Source organism: Phymastichus coffea, unplaced genomic scaffold (genome assembly GCF_024137745.1).
Source record: "Phymastichus coffea isolate CEN01 unplaced genomic scaffold, Cenicafe_Pcof_1.1 PCOF00011, whole genome shotgun sequence".
NCBI classification, from domain to species: Eukaryota; Metazoa; Arthropoda; class Insecta; order Hymenoptera; family Eulophidae; genus Phymastichus; species Phymastichus coffea.
In genome coordinates, this window is record NW_026706822.1 from 3,146,557 (window position 1) to 3,163,768 (window position 17,212).

General features: G+C 31.0%; 2 protein-coding genes across 6 annotated transcripts in view; one reads left to right on the forward strand and one right to left on the reverse strand.

The window, feature by feature from the left end:
- LOC131672465 (protein IWS1 homolog) overlaps positions 1 to 17,212 on the reverse strand; it is a 555,150-nt gene that overhangs the window by 520,250 nt on the left and 17,688 nt on the right. Inside the window, exon 1 of one of the 3 annotated variants that reach the window (XM_058949720.1) lies at positions 9,027 to 9,142. The exons of the other annotated variants lie outside the window; for them this stretch is intronic. The gene's annotated coding sequence lies outside the window, so the exon portion shown is untranslated. Of the gene's footprint in view, positions 1 to 9,026; positions 9,143 to 17,212 lie in introns of those variants that run through there. 3 annotated transcript variants of the gene reach the window in all.
- Positions 1 to 17,212, forward strand: part of LOC131672448 (talin-2) — an 870,100-nt gene that overhangs the window by 39,089 nt on the left and 813,799 nt on the right. The window lies entirely within an intron of this gene.

The window sequence follows — 17,212 nt, forward strand, 5'->3', positions numbered from 1 at the left end:
TTTCCTTAAATGATGAAAATAAATGAAGATTTGAATGCAAAAGATTTTGTCAGTCTTCTAAATATGAAATAAAGATAGTTTATAAGTAATTAAAAATAAATGAATATGATTCTTTTTCATTATTATTATTATGTTATTAATTTCAGTTTATATTAAATAATAGAATATTTTTAATGCATCCGCAATTATAAAAATGTCGGTTTCTAGTCTGATTAAACTCAGAGAGAAATTATTATTATCGTTTAGCTATCGTATTTTTAATGTAAAAGTGACATATTCTCATAAAATTAAATGAGTTGAAAAATAATTTGTATTGAATATAAATAACTAAAATATAAATATTGAATTAAATACCTCAATTAAAAGTAGTTAGATACTTGAATTTTATAATCGTTTCTTACAGAAAAAAACCCTTAGAAATATGTAAAAGTAAGAATTTTTCAAAATGAAAACCACTTTTTGAGATATTCAAATTTGTTTAAGAACAAAGTTATTAACTTTTTTTAATAAAAATTTATCATTTATCGTTACAAATATTTTAAAAATTTAAGGCTTCACACAATTTTTGAAAAAACAATTTTTTAGTTTTTCGAATTTGGAATTGGAATGATTCTTTTATTTTAAAACTTTTTAATTTCAATGTATCAAAAAGATATTTTTAAAACAGAAGTTTCTTGAAAATTACACAGGCCAACAAAGTTTCAGAACCAGAGACCAGACATAATACACCCGAAGGATTTTGGTGCGCTGAATCCAAATCCGAGCTCAGAATTGCGCCTGCACGTCAGGATTTTAAGATATCCTAACTTAAACGTGCGAAAATCACGTTTTTTTGGCTATATTCGGTACCTTATAACATTGTGAATAAATTTTTTCATGCAAAAATGACAACGGCATCTGAAAGAGCAACTCTTGGCCGACAAAATGCATTACCGATTTTTTTATGTCTTTTTCCAGCAGAGATACCGTCAATTGAAATGTTCCATTTATCAATTGATTTATACTGGAGTATGAAAAATCTTGATTTTTTTTTGCAATCTTCAGTAGTAGGAAAAACTTACACTGGCATATAATGGTCTACCATTGTACTAATTTACGGCGAATCTAGCTGAATTTATTAGATGCACTTTAAAATGGCAGCTATAAATTTAGGGCAGACTAAGGCAGATGATTATGACCTAAATGCACTGAAAATCCTATAATTCTAGAACCAGCGACAGATTAACTTAAGTGCGCTATAACCTGCAAGCTCAAAACCATGACAGGATTGCCTAAGTGCGCTATAACCTACACTCAGCTTAAAACCACGACAAGTTGACCTAAGCGCTCTATGACCCGCGAGAGGTTAAGCTAAGTGCGTTATAATACGCGGCTGGTTGATTCAAGTGCGCTATAACCTGCAAGCTCAAAATCAAGGCAAGTTAACCTAAATTCGCTATAACCTGCTACAGGTTAATTTAAGCGCGCTATAATCCGCAACAGGTATATTGAGTACGATATAACTTGCAAACTAGAATCCACGACAGTATAACCTATATGCGCAGTAACCTTCGAGCTCTAGACCACTACAGGTGAACTTACGTTCACTATGATCTGCGAGCGCTAAACTCATAACAGGTTAAACTAAATGCAGTGAACAGTGAGGGTCAAGCACAGGACTAATTAATTTAAGTGGACTGTAATCCATAGCATTTCAACCTAAGCTCCAATGTAGTTAGAGAGGTTACACTAAGAAGCTAACAATCTTTAGAATGTATATTCTTAAACCTATAACCGCCAATTCTGTGATGCTATGCTTTCTTCTTGTGAAAACGTTGGCGCTTCATTTCAAACGATCGTTGAAGAGATTTACGTTTGTGACTAGTAGGGTTATTATCATCCCTTTTCAATGACCAGCATTAGTCGGCCATCATTTTTTCGTCCCATCTTCCTTGGTAGTGTTGTTCCTTTTGTTTAAAGTCTTGGTGAAATCGTTCACCCATCTTCTTACTATACGAGTATGCTCCAAGATTTTCTGGGAAATAGTCCAAATGAGAATGAAGGAAGTGTATTTTAAGGCTCATTAGACAACCCATTTTTCGGAAATTCTGTAACATGTTGGACACAATAGTTTCAAACTGCGGGTCTCGATTATTGCCTAAAAATTTTTCTATAACATCTTTGAAGCTCAACCAAGCATTCTTTTCAACGAGAGTCATGGTTTCGATAAATGTATCATCTTTCATAAGTTTTCGTATATCAGGCCCAACGAAAATGCCTTCCTTAATTTTTGCATCACTTAATTTCGGAAATGTGGCTTTCAAATGATTGAAACATTTACCTTCTTTATTCAAGGCTTTCACAAACTGTTTCATTAAACCTAATTTGATGTGAAGTGGTGGCAGTAATACTCTCTCTTTATCAACAAGACCTACGTAGGCGACATTATGAGAACCTATTTTCTATTCTGATCTTGTGGGACATTTTTTTGTTACCCAATGCTTATCTCTTGCACGGCTGTCCCAAAGGCAGAGGAAACACGGAAATTTGGTATTTCCCGATTGCAAGCCAACTATAAGATTTATGATCTTAAAGTCACCACAAACAAGCCAATTGTGAGTCTTGTAATTTATTTTTTCCAGTAGAAATTGAAAACTATTGTATGATTCTTTTAGTGCAGTTGAGTGACCTACAGGAAGTGCCGCATATTTATTTCCGTTGTGTAGTAACACAGCTTTGAGACTTTGTGTGGAAGAATCAATGAAGAGACGCCAGTTTTCTGGCTTGTACAAATCTTGGATATGCAAGTTAATCAATTCTTCGATGTTATTACAGTACACCATCACATCCTCCATTGTAAAGTACTTTATGTGAACGCCTCTTCTCGGTTTCTGTAAATTGACACTTTTGTTCCAGGTAATAATAGCTTCCTTTCTTGGAGTCTTGAAGCACAGAGTTCAGCTTTATTCTTTGGAAGATTGAGGTCTCGAATAAAATCATCTAACGAACTTTGGTCAAAAAGCTTAGGACTCTCGTCATCAGAACTATCTTCAAAAGAGACATCTTCAGTTGTATCAATATCCATCGGTTCAACTTTTGCCGAACCAACTTCTTTTCCGGGTTTACTTACTTTTCCTGGTGTTACACTCGCTACCGCAGGGTAGATGATTTTATTTGAATTTTGTTTATTGAAACCCGTTGTATTACATAAGCAGAAGTAACAATCAGTTTCATGGTCCTTGGGCTCACGCCAGATGGTCGGTTCAATAACAGTCATATTGTTGCTATTATCATCCCACTTCAACATAGCAAGTCTGCAAGAATTACAAATTGAAGATGGTACCCATATCTTATCTAAATTGTCGATCGGAACCTTCTAACATTTCATATATAGAGTTTTAATTGAATCATTAATCGATCGTCGATAAGAAGTTGTTTCAAACTTCCCACAAACATAACAAAATGTATCAATTTTTCTTGCACAAGGGCTTCTGGAACTCATTTTTCTTATAATAAATAACAAAGAGGATAAAAAATATTCTTATGATAAATATTCTTATAATAAATAAAGTAGAAGAAAATAAGATAATAGCATTTACAGGAAATTCAACCGTTAGCCCGCCACTCCAACGTGATCTCTAACACGGAAGGATTAGCATGTCACAAAATCAGTTATCTCAGCTTCAGCATACAATCATACATTTCAAGTTACGTAATATTCTACATCATCTATCTACAGAATTTCAAAAACGAATGAAAGATTTCACGGTTTTTGATTCCGCTGATCGTATCGGATATCAGATTTTCAAAACTTATTTTATTCAAGCAATTTGTTTAAACAAATTTTTGCACAATTGAATATTTTTGCAAGTTGCACCTAATTTCCATGGTTTTAGGGGTCACTGATTACGAGTTTGATGTCAGATCTGTGAATTTAGATTTATTTAAACAAATTTTGCAAGACTCAATGTTTTTGCAAGTTGCACATACTTTTGCTGAATTTTGAGGTCGCTGGTTATGAATCTGATATCAGATTTACAAAATGTGTTTTATTTAAGCCTCATGTTTAAAAAAATTTCTGAAAATTGCATATTTTTGCAAGTTGCACCTCATTTCCATGGTTTTAGTGGTCACTGATTACGAGTTTGATGTCAGATTTGTGAATTTAGATTTATTTAAACAGTATATTTAAGCAAATGTTGCAAGATCTAATGTTTTTGCAAGTTGCACGTACTTTTGCTGATTTTGGAGGTCTCTGGTTATGAATCTAATATCAGATTTGCAAAATGTATTTTATTTAAAAAATTTCATTAAACAAATTCCTGTATAATAGAATATTTTTGCAAGCTGCACCACATTTCCATGGTTTTGGGGGTTACTAGTCACGAGTTTGATGTCAGATTTGTACATTTAAATTTATTTAAACAAATTATTTAAATTTTTAATTCTAATATTTGTCTGTCTGTTACAGGCCGACAAACTTCAGAACCAAAAACTATACATAACGCACCCGAAGAATTTCGATGCGCTAAATCCAAATCCCAGCTTAGAATTGCGCCAGCACGTCAGTATTCCGAGATATTCTAGAAGGCTATAATCTGTGTGGCCATAACCCTAAATCCGTTAACCCAAAAATCCCCGACCCCTTAACCATTAACTGCCCCCTTAACCTTAAATCAGTTAACCCTGTAGCCCTGAATCCTGTGATGTTATAACCCTCGATGCCGTTACGCAAATCCCTTAATGCTTGAGCCCAGTAATTTGCGCCACAAGGAATCTAGGGCTATTGTATCGCAGGTTACAGGATTCCAAGGTGAAGAAATTCGGGGTTAAGTTGGCAGGTTTTATTGCCGCACTTGTTATAACCTTCTTAGGTTAAAATATTTGGGGTTAAGGGGACGGGGATTATTGCATCGAAAGTCACAGGGCTCGGGGGTTAAGGGATTTAGGGTTAAGTGGGCAAGGTTTATTGCCCCGCAGGTTACAATGCTCCAATATCAGGGATTTGAGTTATAATAGTCGAAATTCATTGCGTTGTCATATAAACCAATTGATAATTAGTACATTTCAATTGACGATAAAACAAGACATAAACTAAATATTGTTAGTGCTTTTGTATGATAAGAATTGCTTTTTAGATGCCGTTGTCAATTTTGCACGAAAACAATTATTCGGAATGTTATAAGGTACCGTATATAGCCAAAAAAAACTTGATTTTCGCACTTTTAGGTTAGGATATCTCAAAATCCTGACGTGCAGGCGCAGTTCTGAGCTCGGATTTGGATTCAGCGCACCAAAATCCTTCGGGTGTACTATGTCTGGTCACTCGTTCTGGTGTGTCGCAGTGTAAACAAATTCATAGGTGTTAAATTTCAAACGACGATATCTACATTACTAAAAGACATAAATACAAAAATCGGTAGGCCAAGAGTTGCTCTTTCAGATACCGTTATCAATTTTGCATGAAAAAATTTATTCGCAATGTTATAAAGTACCGAATATATCCAAAATACGTGATTTTCGCACTTTTAGGTTAGGATATCTTAAAATCCTGACGTGCAGGCGCAATTCTGAGCTCGGATTTGGATTCAGCGTATTAAAATCATATTAAAATATTTTTAATACCAAAAATAAATTTTTCCAACTCATTTGCCAAACAGGTTATAGTACTTAGATAACTATTGGTATCAAAGTTTCTGAAATACAGTCTTATAACCATATTCTATTGTCACATTCAAGTATGACAAAAAAATCGTTATATACAAATTTTTTTTAATATTTTTTACGCCTAGACTCGATTGCCACAATCGGTTTTTTAAAAATATGAACTTTTCGTGTCATTTGTTTAAATAAATTTTTATAAACAGTTGCAAATGGAAAAAGAAAAAAATACGGGTGTTTTTATCCCTTTGCTACGAATGGCACAGATAGTTTGGTACTACCTTATGCAGTTTTGGGTATGGACTTTAATGCGTTAATAAACTTTGCAATTGTTATTAAAGTTGACCATCTAGAATTCAGATCAATTTAACCTCAGATCAATCGCCAATCATAAGAAATTTTAACTATAATTAAATATAATACGAAGAATGTCATACAATAAAACATATGATATATAATAATAAAAAAATATAATAAAAAACTTATATAATATAAAAAAACTTGGATACCTACAGAGAAATACTAAAAGACGAATTGAACTTCAACACACCACTTAAGACAACAAAAGACTTCATAGAAAATTTAAATAATAACATTTATAAAGTCATAAACATTGCATCTCCCAAACACTCAATAAATTAAAAAAATTAATAGACTAGACTCCAAACAGTTTCCGACAAATTAAAAGAAAAAATAAAATTAAGAAAATTATTTCAACTAAGTAAAAGCAAGTTCCTGAGCTAAAGTTACTTCATTGGTAACGTTGACTATCATTTAAACAAAATTCGCACGATCGCTTAGACACTCAATCGAGTAAGTTTGATCGATTACTATGATAGAGATTCATATACTTGTATTTTAGAATAATCTCGCTCCTCGGTTCGATTCCAATATATCTCCGTTACGACACGAGGCTTTCAAGCTTACTTCCCTAACTGCGTTGACAATAACTTAGTAATATTGTTATTCAATCACCAGAAAATCTAAGTGATATTAGGAGATTTGTCGTCGAGAGAACGAGATATTTTGTTATTTTGATTCATTTTAATTGATTTTCAAATTATTTAGTATTTTTATTTTTGTAGAGTAACTTAATCAATACTTTTTATGAGCTAAAATAAGAAGTTGAAAATGAATTTTTTCATTGATATTAAATAGAATATCAAATATGACCTTTCAACAAATGATTGAACCGTCTTGAAACTCAATACCATTGGTTTTAAAAAAATGTTATTTTTGCAATACATATATAATGCGTAAAAAAAGAGCCATAAAAACGTGTTTTTGCTAACGTTGACCCCTTCTAAAATAAACTAATGTAAAATATCGAGTTGAATTTAATATAGATTATATATTTATATTACGCTAAACACTCCTGGATAGATTTTATCGATCCCTTAATTTTTACACCAAATAGCTATTTTTTGTCTCTCTTGATTTGCCTAATAGTGTATTGACATTATTTGCGACGACTTGATTGTAAACTTGAAAATTATTATAGTTGTTTAGTTAAATTTAATTTACATTATTAACTTTCATTGTAATAAAGATGCGTAATAAATGAGTATTGATATTTGCATTAAGACATTATTTTTTTCTTTGAATACTTATAGTATGAAAAATTGATTTAAAGACCACACGCTTATTTATATAGCGTTTCGATGTAATACATTGTTAAAGTGTATCTTTCGATTATGCTAGGATTGCTATTTGTACAATTTTCTGGTGTACACTAGCTTCTATAGACGGATATAAAACGAAAAGGGAGAAGAGTGGCGACGTAGTGACGGGCGCCAAATGTGGTGTCGCGACATTGTGGCGCCGTTACCACCAATATACTGTTTTCAATTTGCTTTAATAAAAATTGATCATTATATCTTAAAAAACAAAGAATAGTTTTATTTGAAATATCGAAAAATAACCAACGACTTAAAATACTTAGAAACTTTTTCGGAATTGAATAAAAATAAAAATTTCAATTTGAAATATAAGGCAAATAAACTTTTGTACTATTATTCATTCAGTTCATTTTTGAAATAATACCAATAATAATAATGAATTTTTAAACATTATATCATACATTCATCACATTCTATTTTAATAGCAAATTGCTGAACGGGATGTTCAAAGCTTTTACTACTTAGTCCTTCCAGGTAGTCATTTAATTATATAAAATCGCATATTCTCTAAAATTGCCATTCATAATCAGTCTGAAAATTTCAAGTTGAAATAAATTCAGATCTGTATGCCATGAAAGAATTGAATTTTGAATAATAAATTATATTGTGATGCTGTTTTCAAACTATTCGCAAAGCTATAATTTATATTTCTTTTATAAATGGAGCAAATTTCTGTACCTTTTTATCATAATCTTACAAAAATGAGAAACTAAGATTCAAAAAAATATTATTCATCGTCCTCTTGTTCTTTTCAAGTAAGTAAATAAATTCAATTTTGAGAGCCAATGCTACGTTGAAAAATTAATTCAAAACCTCATTAATTTTTCGATGACGTACGTTTCGTTGGATAATTATTAATCTTTTCAAATCTTATTAAAAATAACAAACAATAAATGTCAACATGAAAAACTCTCTATTGATGTTGACATTTATTGTTTGTGTTTTTTTAATAAGATCTGAAGAGTTTGGTAATTATCGAATGAAACGTACGTCATCGAGAAGTAATGATGTTTTTATTTGAATTTTTAACATTGGGTTGGCTCTCAAAATTGGATATATTTACTTATTAAGATTTTTTTATGGTAATATGAAGTCCTTTTCTCTATATTGTTATATGGAAGTGTATCCATAATATTCGTGTACATCTTCATACATTTCTCAAATTAAATTAAGAAAGTACAATAATCAATAAATTTTTCAAAATTATATAGCTAACAATAACCTAAGTTAAAACGTTAATAAAACTAAAACGAATCTTTACTAATATCGTTTAAAATTCCTTTCGAGCAAGAAAAAATCATGAATATTGAAAAATCAGAAATTGAATTCAGTAAATATGTTGTTTCGCAAGGTAGTTAGAAAATTGTGTAAATATTGAACTACGATTGACCACATACACGCACCCGAACACACACACACACACACAATGTGCATTTTAAGTTGATCTTATCAATTACAAGCCCCATCCACACAAAAAAAGATAAACCTCTTGTTCGTAGGATTGGATAAATACACAGATTACCTAACTAATATTAAAACCGAAAATTCTATTATTAAAAATTACATTAGATTGAAACTCCCTTTTACTTTGTATAATCACAAATTATTTTAATTTGTAATTATACAAATTATACGGATTGTGCTTTTAGCAGATATAGTCAGTTTTTTAAAATTCTATTGGTAGTATACTAAATGTGATTTTATTACCGATGTATATCTACTATTATGAGTTAGAGTTTTTTAATTTCTATGATCGTACACTCTTATACTTAGTTCTGCTTATTGAATCTGTATATTTAAGACATAGTTCTTTTTGATAACATAGAAATTAAAGTACAAAAACTTGTTCGAGTTTCAATGAGTAATTTTGCACTATAAAGCGCAAATATAAATATAGCACGTATACGCACATGCGCACGGATGGACGCATGCATGCAGGATTGTAGACACGCACGCACGGACACGTACATATATAAACTAAAAAAATCAAAAATTATAAAATGTATATCATTTTTTACGTTTAATATATGCTTTAGAATGATTCGATTTTTCGTAGGCTTTAAATCCGTAACGCCTGTAAATGTTGGTATCACCAATATTAGTATTCATTACCTCAAAGTTTTTTAGGCAATAATTGAATATCTTGAATAAAAATATTGTAAAATATATAGAGATTATTTGTGGTGATATCAATATAAATCCAATAAATAAATGCTGAAACAGGCATTTCAAATCATCAGAAATTAGTGCTATGATTCATAATGTATTATGTCGAAAGCGTGCATTGTGCCGAGTGTTAGTTCAGTTATTATGTTTAATACCTGTTTTTCACGTACGTAGGTAAAAGTTTTGAATCATCTATTTATCGACCTAAAAACTCAAATGTGATATTTAATGCCTGGGTGTTCAAAGAAATCAAAGTAACTATTCGTATAGACGAGATACGTTGGTCTATCAGCCTAAACGTTTCGGTATATATAGCTTGATTTTACTATACATCTACAACGTATATATAGTAAATAAAATCAAATAATTAAATGTTTTAGCGAAATTCTTGTTATGGATTTCGAAAACAGATGGAAAAACCACATTAAAATATAAAATAAATAGCGTACAAGGAAGAAAGTGCATGAAACTATATAAAGTGCCCACTGTTCTTTTCGACAGAATTAGTTTTATTAAGTGAGTTTAGCGTGCTTATTTCTTGTTTTATAATTAATATACAGTTTGATGCTTGAAACGAATAAAAACTTGTATAAAAAAAATAAATATTTTTTTCTAATACAATCCATTCATCAGTATTAAAATCCGATGTCTATTTTAAATTAAATAACGTAATAGTTTGTTAATGAAATATGATTACTAATAGATTTGGATAGAAATCATTATTTTCTTGAATTTAAATGTACTGTAATTGTTAAATAGCCTATATTATGTTTTTATCTTTTGGAATACGTCAATTTTACGTAGATATATTTTATTATTACTTCGATGGTCTATATTTTTTCTTTCCGGTATAGTTTCAGTAAATGTTAATATACAATAATATAATTTTCTGAATGAATTTGTCACGTACTATAATTATTAGAGAACATATGAACGCGCGGATTTTATTTTTTATCTATGCAATGTATAACAGATATTCTTGTAATCATTTATTTCTATTGAATAAGATCGGTAATTTTCTTTCATTGAACATCTGAAAGTTAATGATAAATACTGTACGTATAAAATTTATTTTTCAATTTTCTTTGTTTAAAATTTAGAGGAACGACCTTGAGTATTTTTTTAAATATTTTTTTAGAAATCAATGCAGATTTAGAAAAATAAAGCTTCTGTCTATTTGAAGACTAAGTATCATTATTGATTTTAATAATAATTTGTTGGTATTGAATATTTGGCATGAATAATGAAGAATCATTTATATTATATTGTAAGTAATGAATGTCCAAAAGATATATTTGGGATTTTATATTTAAAATATATGTCTTTGTGCATTAGTTTTATGGATTCACAATTTGTTACGTAAACGTATCAAATCTTTATAGAAATTTGATGATAATTTTTGTATTGAAATCCAGATAAGCCTTTGTATAAATTTTTCAAGTTTTTGATTTTTAATTGTTTACCAACAATACAAAATAAATAATGAGTAACTTAATGCATTAAGTAAATTAATGATTTCTAAAGAAATTTTAATTTATGATAACAAATTACAGTTTCGCAGATGGAAAGATCATTGTATTAATTAATGCCATTTTTTACTAGTATAATGTGTATGAGCAATCAAGAAAATACGTCCAATATTTCCATTGATTTAAATATAAAATGTTATTTCTTGATGTAGAATCAACTAGAAAACTTGAACATATTCATATTATTATATATTAAAAATATTAAAGGAGTGTAATAGAAGTTACTTAATAAATGAAATACTTCGTTTTAATTTCAATATATGTATTTTGTAATAGTTGTATGTGAGATTTTGCATTTTTTACAATATTTAAATCAAAAATTCAAACGAAGAAACATGCCGCACAGGTTACGAAACAATCCGTGCTAAATGGGAGGGGATGTTATAGTCGTCGTTGTACTAGGGCAGAACAACCAATCAAGCCTCACCCTGAAAGAGGCGGTGGGCGTATGAGTTTCACATTCTTCCTTGGGATGCTGCGCGTGAAAGCAGGATGCATCATTTCTTCTTTAACTTTAGAAGTGTACGCATTTATAACGTGCTCATTGATATTTGCTGTGATCTTCAATTGTGAATCATAAGTCGAATCAGTTTTTTTTAATAGAGCAATTATTACATTTATTCGATATCTTATTGTAATCTATAATTGATACAAATATTTTACAATAAGTAATATGAGTGTTTCTATGTAAGTATTCCGTTTTCGATTACTAGAGAAGTTTTAAGCGCGTGCCATGCATTATCATGATTTTGATTCTGTTGGAAAATGATATACTCAAATGAAGCAAGATATTGAGAATTTGATAATATTTATGTACATAATACACCATCGAAATTTTGCTTACTAATTAATAATAAGAGATATTCATAATGATGGTATTCATAACACATTAAAATTGACCAATTTATTTTCATCTTAATTTAATAAAATAAATAATTAACTGAGTCATCATAGTTATATTCTGAGAACATTGAAAAGTGCCACAAAACACTGTGAAAATATAATTTTTCATCCACTGATTTTATCAAGTTTATTCAAGTATGTTATCCACTGGTTTCAATGAATTTCTATGATCAAAAATTATAAACAATGTAGTTATATACATAACTTTCACACCTCAATATTAAAAAAAAATCCAAAACGATATTTCTATCCGTTTGTAACATTTGTGGAAGTAAATTTTTTTGAAGAACTTATTTGAATAGAACCAAATAAAATAAAATTTACAGGTACAATTATTTCAAGTTTATTCAAAAAGATTGATGTATTGGCTTTCCTTTCTTTTAGTTAATACTAACGTTGAATTCAGAATATTTGAACTGTAAGAATAAATGTCATCAAAGATTACTAGCCACAAATATCGTAGAATTTTTTTTCATTTTATATATATTTTTTAATTTTATACACACTAGCATACGCAAGAATCCTTACATTTGATTTGTGAAGTATATATTTATAGGAAAATATCCATATACCACTTGTAAGATAAGTATTTTAATACAGGAATTACATAAAGTCAAATCTTTAGTGGAATAAAGAACTACGTTCATTTTCTTGATATTTGGCTATATAAAATGCTCCGTCCTCCACGCACATCTTTAACGAAAGGTAAAAACTTACGGTGGATATTGAAATCGTACGATCATGTACATATTTTTCAATTCATCGCAACAGAACCATTTATTTCATTAATTTGACAAGATATTTTTTCAAATATAATTGATTGAATCAAACAGCTCTATTGGGAAATGTACAAAATGAAAATTTCACAGTAAACAAGAAGCATGTCAGCTTCATGTAGGCAAATAGATTAATCGTTCATACTTGATTGTTCATAGATGAGTAAAATAACGTGGATGATATTCTGAAATCAATTTTTTATATGCATGCATATTACTTAGAATGCATAGTAGTTTGCCAGAAAAAAATACACTTATTATATTGAAGTAGAGGATAGTTCATTCGAAACCGATCAAAGATGATCAATTGCTATCATGTATGTAATTTATTGCAATTATATCATAAACAAGTTTCTGTCATGCGTAGTCATTGAATTTATTACATTCTTTTCGTAATAAAATAAATTATAAACAAATATGTTGATATACGTTTGAATGCAATTATAAAATATATTGAAATAGGATTGAATGAGCAGCGCATTTCATTGTAAAGAAATCACAATTACTGGAGCTTATCAAAAACGTTTATTGTTTTTATGTCTAATGGGTACGAGATATTTATATAGATGATCTATATTAAAATTACTGAATAAAATAAATGTAGTCAGAGGATTTAATTTTTAATAAAAAACTTGCATAACGTGAGACGTAACCACAGAAGAAAACATGAGTTTGAGGTTCATCGAGATTCAGTTTGTATTTTAAAAATGATGTAGTGCGTTGTTGATTTTGTTATCCGCATGCTCGATGACCAGTTTTACGACGTTTATTTCAGGATTCATCAATTGAACAATTTATATTTTGCAAGTTTAAATGCTTGAGATGTCAAATGTCAAATTTTATTCAGTTATATTCAAGTTAGTAATTTAATATTTTTAGTTCTATTAAAATAAACACTCTAAGGGCTAAGAATATGTGTGGTGTTCCGGTTTTTAATTGAGATCGGTAATGAGGGTATCAGGCAAAAGATATCTGGATGAGATTATGTGACAACGCGTCCAAATCAATGAAGTAAAGTTTAGTAATACATTTATAGTGTCAGAAATTTTTGCATCAATCCGTACACGTAACTTTAATATTTAATCAAATTAAAGATATAAACCCACACCCACATTTTTAACACATTCCTAGGTTGCATTATAAATAATGTAAATACTGCATTTTCTGACCAAAGTCAGTTTTATTACTGATCTCCAACGAACTAGAAAAATCATGAATTTTTTTAATATTCATACAAAATAAACACGACTGATTCCATCTCAGATCATGCAGAGCTCATGGACAACATGAGCATACTATTCCAAACCATTTTTTACGGTTCTATATCAAAAATAAACCGACACGTATTTTTTTCTTCAGACACATAGTTGCATTAATAATACACCTGGAAAATGCACTTTTAAAATGAAACATGAAAAATGAATTTAAAAAGTATAAATTTTGACTGTAGTTCGTTTGTTACTAGTTGCAATCACATGAAACCTTTTCCATGTTATAGAGATATACAAACCCTTTTAATTAACCCTTAAATGCCACACCTCTAAAAAGTCGCATACTTGCCACAGGGGGTTCTTTTTAGCCCAGTTCAAAAAACTAATCATAACTCTGGAAGTTTTTAATATTTTTGTCTGAAAATTTTTTCATATGTAATTCAATACTTAATTTATCGTAAGAATTATTCACTGTAACAAAAAATTTTTTCACGCTAAAAAAAAAATTAGGAAAAAAAAAATTGAGCATTTTTCCGTTTTTTTTTCTATTCCTCGTAACTTTATCAATTTTCAAAATTTTTCAATAAAAATTAAGGGTTACATGTACAAAATATAGAAGTTTTCAATGAAACTCATGGTGACAAGAAATTTTCTAAAAAGTATATTTATTTTGAGAAAAAAAGACATAAATTTTCGCTAATTTGCAAGCATGCAAATTTTTGACGTAGCGATATTTTTTACATTATAAATCTTATAATACATGAATTAAATGATATAAAAATGAAATATAATTAGTACTTAAGGAATTCTGATTGATAATTTCATTTCTGAATCATGAAAATATTAATCCGTACCGGCACATTCAACGCACATGTATACGCGATGATCATTGCACATTGCACGAAGGCAAGAGGGGCATTGTTCTTTTGTTTTCCGATCATTTTTTCGACTACATAGGCCACATCTAGTTTTTTTATCGAAGTAAGGCCTTTCTTCATCGACGGTAACTTCATCTGTGAGACCTAAAATCATTTTTATTCCTATGCGCAAGTCAGTTCGAAGGCTGGGCACTGTGATTCTATCTAGCAAATACGGCTTAAGTAGATGCATTGACAAATCTTGGAGACAATCAAACGCTGATAGAGTATCATCTTGTTTTACATTATGCTTTGAACATCTAAATAGTTTTCGAGCGCTTACAGCTGCCTGGTCTAGCATGCCCATAAAAAAACGCATTGGCCAACGGTTTGTTCGCATCGCTGTCGTATACGCGTGACAGAGTTGGTCGAAACATTCTGTTCCACCTTTCATACTATTATAGTGCAAAATTATATTGGGTTTTCCTTCAGAGATTTCGTTCGATTTCGAATAAGAAGACGCGTTTTTTTTAGGCGTAAACGAAAGCAGCATGATATTTTTAGAATAACAAAAGCTCGTATGAGGAACTTGTTTGGAAGCTAATTTGAATTGTGCTGGAACTTCTACCTTGTTTTTGCGAACGGTACCCGTTATTGTTAAATTATACGGATTTTCTATGAAGCGATCAATCAGAGGGATTGTCGTAAACTAATTGTCACAAGTGACTGTTCGATGAGAGCCATGAATCGGCTCAGTTACTTTTCTAAAAAAATATTCAGGATTCTTTTCACCTTTTAGCATATCGATAATTTTTTCTTTTCCTAAGTACGGAATCGCAAAAATAAGGTAAGAAGTTTCAGCATCATTCAGTGTGATCAATTTGAGACCGTATTTATCGGGTTTCGATTTTATATATATACGAAAAACACATCGCCCACGAAAACCCAACAACTATTCGTCAACTGTTCTTTTTGAGCTAGCATTATAGCAATTCATACAGTTAGTAATAAAAATAGTCCAAATTTCCCTAATAGCTCCTAATCTGTCATTTTTATCTCGTGTTTCCTTATCATCAAAACGAAGGCACATGCAAAGAAATGTAAATCTCATTCGCGACATCGTACACCGATATACGCTAATACCATGCCTTTTGTCCCACATCTTATGAACATCAACGTTTGAGTCTTTTCACGAACAGGCATAATACAACAAACCTATCAGCGCTTTGATTTCTACAATATCCGTGAGATGATGATAAGACTGTAACAACTGATTGCTGGCCATTATCGAAGCGCATAGGTGCTCAATTTGGTTATTTGTATGCAAGGCAATTTTTTCAAAAATTTCACTTGCCATCAGCACCTCCAAAAAATCTTCTAATGCAGTCAAATTAGCCGCTGGTCCAATAGGATCCGGGATTCTGCCTCCTTCTGCCGGAGATACACGATCTGCAATCAGAAATTTTGAAATCGAAATAATTTTTGGAAAGTGAAAGTTGACGACTTCGAACTAAGCCGTGCTCCGAAATACCCCAGATCTCTTTCTTTCCTTTATTCTCTCTTTTTCCCTTTCTCTCTCTCTCTCTCTCCCTCTCTCTTTATCTCTCTCTCTCTCTCTCTCTCTCTCTCTCTCTCTATGCGTGCCCCCCCTGCTGGCTCATCTTTACCGTTCCTCCATACTCGCCCAAGAGAGACGACGCGCACAGTACGTATATACCTGAGCTCCGCTTGTAAATAGATGAATAAAACTGACCTGAAGTTCTGTCGGGAGCCTTTGTATTCCACTTGTAGCCATTTTTCCCTCTCAAAACCGTCGTTAGTCTGCCCGCACAGCCATTGCTATTTCTTGATTTTCGACGTCTAACAGACGCTGATCCAAACTAGCATTTTCCAAGTCATCTTCATCTACATCCATCATCTCTACAGCACTTTCCGATGAATTTTCACGAGAAGGCTCATATTCTTCCTCAGAAGAACTTTGCTCTGATACGTGATCACCATCGTCTGATGTCATCTCGTCGATGGCTGACGTCTCATCAACAAGGCAATCGGCTAACGCTAGTAACGCCCAACTCCGCAAATTACGCGATATCTAAAATATTGCAAAAACATTGAAAAAACGGCTCAAAAAAATATATAATAGCTTATAGTGTAGTACTTACGCCTCGAATTTGAAAATTACTTCCAAGAAAAACGAAAAAAAATCACAGTTCACCACGGTCAAATATACGTAAATGACACAGCGGGTAACTTTGAACCCCACCCTCTTTTTCGTTCGCTTTCTTCGGCAGCTGTCAAGAGACTGACCCGCCAAAACTGCATGAACAGGTAGTCTAACATCACAACTAACGATAGATGGAGCTAAAACTATAATTTGGGATAGGGCCACGGAAGTACAGATCGCTGAAAAAGGGCTGGGGTAAATTTTACCGCGTGTGGCATTTAAGGGTT